This window comes from Nicotiana attenuata, unplaced genomic scaffold, assembly GCF_001879085.1.
Source record: "Nicotiana attenuata strain UT unplaced genomic scaffold, NIATTr2, whole genome shotgun sequence".
In the NCBI taxonomy this organism is placed as follows: domain Eukaryota; kingdom Viridiplantae; phylum Streptophyta; class Magnoliopsida; order Solanales; family Solanaceae; genus Nicotiana; species Nicotiana attenuata.
Window position 1 is genome coordinate 145,562 of NW_017671225.1, and position 6,176 is coordinate 151,737.

Consider the following 6,176-nt stretch of genomic DNA (forward strand, 5'->3'; position numbering starts at 1 on the left):
TCAGAAATTTAGGGACTTTTAAGCAAAAATAAAATTGAGAAAGGGTAAAAGGGCAAAATATGAACATTCTACAGCTGCCCTAGTCCCTTGCCTACAAAGGCACCCTAAACTTGATATGCAAGGGAGACCTAAGAGAGTAAAATTCTGGAAAACTTGAGACGGCTAGGCATTGTTGAGTATGAATTCTTTTGGTGAAATTGCTTAAATCACATTAAGTTTCAGCTTTTGGTTCTCTTGTGTTTGGTTTTAAAACTTCAGAAAGGGTTATTTGCAAGTCATAGCATTTGGTTAGAAAGGTTTTGGAGTTGGGATTTGGGTTTTACAAGTGATTCTGGGTTGTTGATCATCAACTGTTTCATTGCTGTTGCTGGATTTCTGTGCTGCTACTGTTTGTTCTATTGATCCCTCATTGCTTTTTCTTTCCCTATATTTCCAGGTACATTTCTTCTGAATTCTACCTAATGTGAAGTTCAATTTGAAGCTGGAAATAACAAACAGATCTGGAAGCCTGACATTATTTCTATTTATGCATCAGTCGTATTTTCTTTCATGGTGTTCATGTTTTTACCACCTGATTCATAATGCGTTCTAGCTAATTTCTATTTGCATAGTCGAATTCTAATGTTGTATTTGAGATTTGGGGATTTTCAGAATATTATATAAAGAGTTTAGTCATGTTAATATATCTCAAATGTGTTGTAGCCTTAGATGAAGTAAGTGGGATGCCTGGTAGTACACTTCATGTTTGAGTTGATGTTAATAGGGCTAAAAGGAAGAGTGATTAACGTCTGACCTGCTGTTAGAGGATTCTGAGGGGTGTTGAATCATAATAGAGTTGTTTGGAATTAGGATTGCTTTGTTGATGTAGCAACAATGAGATTGAACTTTGATTAAGAAGCATGTTTTTTTGGTATATTTTTGCATCTATTTCGTTTAAGTGCGAAATGCATGAGTTAGGTTGAAACTCTAAAGTAATTTCGAGGTTCAATGTGCTTTGAATGGTTGGATTGTATGCTGTCAATATTGAGAGATTTTAACTGAGCATATTTTGGTTGTTTCAAGATCCTAGCTATTTAGCCCTTTAAGTTATGTTAACGTAAGGATTAAATAAGAGTTAAATTCCTATGTTAGCATTTTAGGTCAATTCAAGGCTTTGAGATTTTGAAGTCATATGCTGTATACTCCTCAAGAATTGGATTTTCAATTATTTTCAAATCATAACATTGCTAAAACTTCTTGTAATTGTCCTTTGGACCCTTAAATAATGATCTAAAATGGTTCCATCTATGTTGGTTCATGATTAATTTTCTGCCTATTTTTTATCCTTACCTGCACGTTGCAAGGGCTCGAAATGGAGACTGGTTCGTGATATCTCTGAGATTTTGAGATTGGGCTCACCTGGAGCCCAGCATCTCGCATACCAGGCCCACAACAGTGTTAGCTAATGTGACTTCTATTTAATTGGGCCATTCAGCAATCAAACGTGGGCTGCTCATCAATTTTTTTTACTTAACAGTAGCATAAAATAAGTAGAAGCACAGCTCCTTAATAATTAGATAACTAATTTCTTCCAAATAGTGGAGGTGAGCCATATTAGATAACACAAATAGTTTGTGGCCCTTTGAAATTTAGTTTGAATTCCTTTTTTAAAATTGGAATTGAGGTGCGCCGCGCCAGATAAAATCTCAAATGCGTGGCCCTCATTTAATCATTGCTTTAAAATCCTTAGAATTCGAGGCGTGCCATTTAGCAAATTTCCATGGCCCTCGTAAAGCTAACAACGCGTAGTTGCTTTTCAGCGCGTTATTCGAATAATGTACCTTCCTAAACTCGGGTGCGCATTTATGTGACCCAAATCCAAATCTCAACGTTAGATAAAATGTGTTATGGACTGCGGGTGCATTTATGTGACGTGGTTCGAAATATATTTAAATGATGTTGCAATCTTCTTTAATTAATTAAATAAAAGCAGTTTAAAAGTTAAAATTGCACATAGGTTCAAGATGTCTTAAAATCAAATAATTATGCCAATTATAACAGTTGAGCGACCGTGCTAGAACCACGGAACTCGGGAATGCCAAACACCTTCTCCCGGGTTAACAGAATTCCTTACCCGGATTTCTAGTTCGCGGACTGTAATACAGAGTCAACCTTTTCCTCGACTCGGGATTTGAAACTGGTGACTTGGGACACCATAAATTATCCCAAGTGGCGACTCTGAATATTTTAATAATAAATCCCGTTTCGATTGTCCTTTAATTGGAAAACTCCCTTTATTATACCCCTTACGGGGGTGTAGTAAAAAAGGAGGTGTGACAGCTCTGGCGACTCTGCTGGGGACAAGAACCCAGAACCTCTGGTTCAGGGTTCAAGAATTCGAGCTTAGATGAATTGTTATATTTTAGGATTTATCTGTTATCTGATTTTATTACATGTTTGGGTCTAATGTGCTAAATGATGCTTTTACCGCTTTGATATTATCTGAACTGTATATAGGCTACTACGAAGCCCTTCTCTTCTCATATTCGGGGATATGCTCGCTGGTTGAGACTCCCTATTCTGTTAGTGTCATACCTTGAAATAAGAAAGAGGCTCGGACAAGTTACCAAGCCGGATGGCCTTTTGGTTCCCGGTACGTAGCCCCCTCCTCGACTCGAGTTGTCCGCTCGGGTACACAGTCTAGAACATATACCTAGGTTTTGAACCTAGAATAACTCAGCCTCATGCCGGATCCCTAGTAGGAATGCTTGTTTGCATCATGTGCATTTGACTTAGGGGACTCAACACAAGGGTTGGGTCCGTCTAGGACAGGTGTACCCAAAATAACAGACCATCCTGATGCATCCTACTTGTGCATTTATCTGCTTTGGATTTGCATGCTGACCGACTTTTGAATAAAAGGGGAGAGTTTGGAAAAGAAAATAGCAGTGTGAGGGCTAAGAGGGGTAATCACCTGTGTTGAAAGAAAAAATCCAATGTCCAAATGGGTACTGAACCTCTGCCGAATTTTTGAGAAAAATAAAAAAAAAAGAAAAAGGATTTGTTAGCAAAGATAGTTGGTTTTATTTTATTTGCCCGAACTACGCCAGTTTGATTCTCACAGGGCGTGGGATACGTTGGCAACCCTCATCGGGTCCAACTTCCCTTTTGCAAAACTAACCCAAAAAGAACAAAATTTTATTTTTATGGTAAATAAGTAAGGCGATGCCATTCTTGTCAAAAATAGCCGAATGTCCCTAAAAGGGCACCGGAAGGCTGTTTTTGCAAGAACAACCGCCTTTGATCTCTTTTTCAAATTTTTGACTGGTAGCAAGCACAGCCTTAAAATCTTCCCCCGAAAGTGCTGAAAGGCCGTATTTGCGAAGCCGGGTTTTTACTTTTGAAATGAAAATCTAAAAAAAGGTGTCAGCTTTGTTTCGAGTCAAATGAATCATGATTTTTGCTTAACCACCCTAACAAATGTGCAGAATGAGCACGAGTCAAAATTTGCCAATAACAGTCATGAACAAGATCCCTTTGGAGTTGCATATGTGGTGGGATGATCTGGGTAAAGCAGGGCAAGACAAGGTCAAACAATATTTGGGAGGTCTTACCAGTTTAGGAGGGTTCAACAATCCAGAAAACAAAATATATAGCAAAGGGAACCGCCTCAAATGGGAAGAACATAGGTGTTTTGCTTTTATGGTGGTCTTCTCGGGACTTCTGGTGTTCCCTAGGAAAGATGGAAATATCGACATACGAATAGCTGGGGTTGTCAGCACTTTGCTTTCCCAGGCCAAAGCACCCTTGCACCCATGATAGTAGCTGAAATCTTCCGCGCTCTCACAGCCTGCAAAGCCGGAGGAGACTTTTTTGAGGGGTGCAACTTGTTGCTGCAAATGTGGATGATTGAACACCTATGCCATCGTCCTCAATTCATGAGTTATGGGTCAACAAATAAAACCTGCATAGAGGAATTTTATACAAGGGTTTATGGGATCAGCTTGCTAGAAGGGGTCACATGATGGGCATCACACCTCCGTTCCATCACTGCAAGCCAAATAGAGTGGACGTTTGGATGGTTGCCTGTGGATGGGATCATATATATGCCAGCTACCGGGCCTCATTTCCTCTTGATGGGTCTCAGGAGTATCCAGCCCTATGCCCCGTATCGGGTTTTGAGACAACATGGGAGATGCCAAATAGTTCCAAAAGATGAAGATCTTAGTGCCTAAGTAGTCGAGATTGGTCCTGATGGCCAGTTTCATGAAGCAGCAGTCCGCCAGATTTGGAGCGAGTGTCAATACTTGGTGGCAAATACCTGTGTACGTGATCGATCCAAAGGAGAAGTTTCACCAGGGTACCATGCTTGGAATAGAAGGGAAATTGTGTTTGGGAGGCCGGCCAAAAGACCCTCACCTTCAGGAATTTGTCGAGGCATCACAAGAACAGTGGGCTTGGTTAGCCAAGGAGAATGAGTACAGGGCCACCATAAGCAGGCTAGAAAAGCAAGTCAAAGACCTTCAATTCGAGAATGGTTTGCAGGCCGCGGCGGATGAGGGTGAAAAGAAAAGCTAACCAAAGAAAATGAGGCCCTTCGAGCCCAGATTCAGAAACTAAAAACAACAACCGAAAATCCCGCCAGTGGTGTAAAGGATGAAAAGCTTATAAAGAACCTTAGGCAGAAAGTGGATGAGTATGGTTTTGATTTGAACAAAGCAGAAGGTGAACTAGCCAGGGCTCGAACAAAATTGGCTAAGAATGCGGAAGAACGAGCAAGCCTGGTTAAACAGTTAATAGAGCAGTACGACAATGAGGTTGCGGGGTTAAAGAAAAGGGTCATCACCACTGAGAACAAAATGATCAAGCAAGCCAAGGATTTTAAAGCTGATAGGGAACACTGTTATGATTTGATGGCCCAGATGGAGGAAGAAATACAACAGTTACAAAATCAAACCCATCACGACACTCAGGTGTTGGAAGCCCGGAATCAGCAGGTTGGGCATTTGCTTCAGGAAAAGGGTAGAACCCGAGAGAGGATCAGAGCCATTGCTAACTACATTGTCATAAAATGCCAAGCGTGTGAGGACATGACTCGTACCACTTTCTTCGCTGCAGTGATGACGTTCGTCCGCTGGATAATGGAAGATCTCTACCACATCCAAGGGGATTTAGCGCATAGGCCCGTGGCGAGGCCGAATGATGCCCCGCGCGCCCCAGGAGCATTAGAGGCATTAATGTACTCATGATTTTCATTGGAGTCTATTGGTCTGTTTGCGAAGTCTGTATTTTCTTTAGAGTCTGTTAGTTGGTTTTCGAGTTAGTTGTTTCTACCTTTCTGTCAGAGTCTGTTGGTCTCGTATTGAGTCGGAGTCTGTTAATTTTCCCTTTTCGAGTCTTTTTGTGGTTGTAATCAAAATTGACTTACTTCGTGAAAAATTTTTGAAATCCCAAAAATATTTTGTTTTTATTTTTTTATGCACTTATCTCCCGGAACTACACTCGGTCTGATTCATGCGGGGTCATGATATGTAGGTAATCTCCATAGGATTCAACCATAACCAAGAGAAAGAAAAAGAGTGAAAAAAAAGAAGAAAAAGGAAACAGAAAAAAAAGAAGGAAAAGAAAAGAGAGGAAAAACAAGAAAGAAAAAGAAAAGAAAAAGAGAGAAAATAAGAAACCGAGAGAAGGAAGCAATGGCAAGATAAAAGAGGGAAATGAGAGAATAAAAACAAAGAGAAAGCAAAGGCAAGAATGAAAAAAAAAGAGAAAGAAAAAGAGGGAAAAAGAGATGCTGCAAATGGAAATAAGGAAAAGCCGGGATGACGCAAGCAGCCGAGCAAATGCATAATAGAAACGGTTAACTGCTTAGGTGCATTCATCCCCCAAAATGTGCGGTTACCAATATGTTAAAGCCCTAATCGCTAACAAGGTTGTTGTTGATGTATTGAGTCCAGGCAGGTGGTTAGTTGATTGGCATTCTGGCAACTCACTCCTATAACACCCGGTCAAAAGACAAGCTGAACATGGCCAACCAAGAACTAGAGGCAAGTATTGTCGATCTATCAAAAGAGGTGGAAGAGTTGGATGTTAATTCGACGAAAGAAGAGATGTATAAGTTAAAGCAGCAAATGGCTGAAATGTACCAGGCCTGGGCAAAAGGGCACCCACCACCGGTTTACCCTGCCAACCCTGCT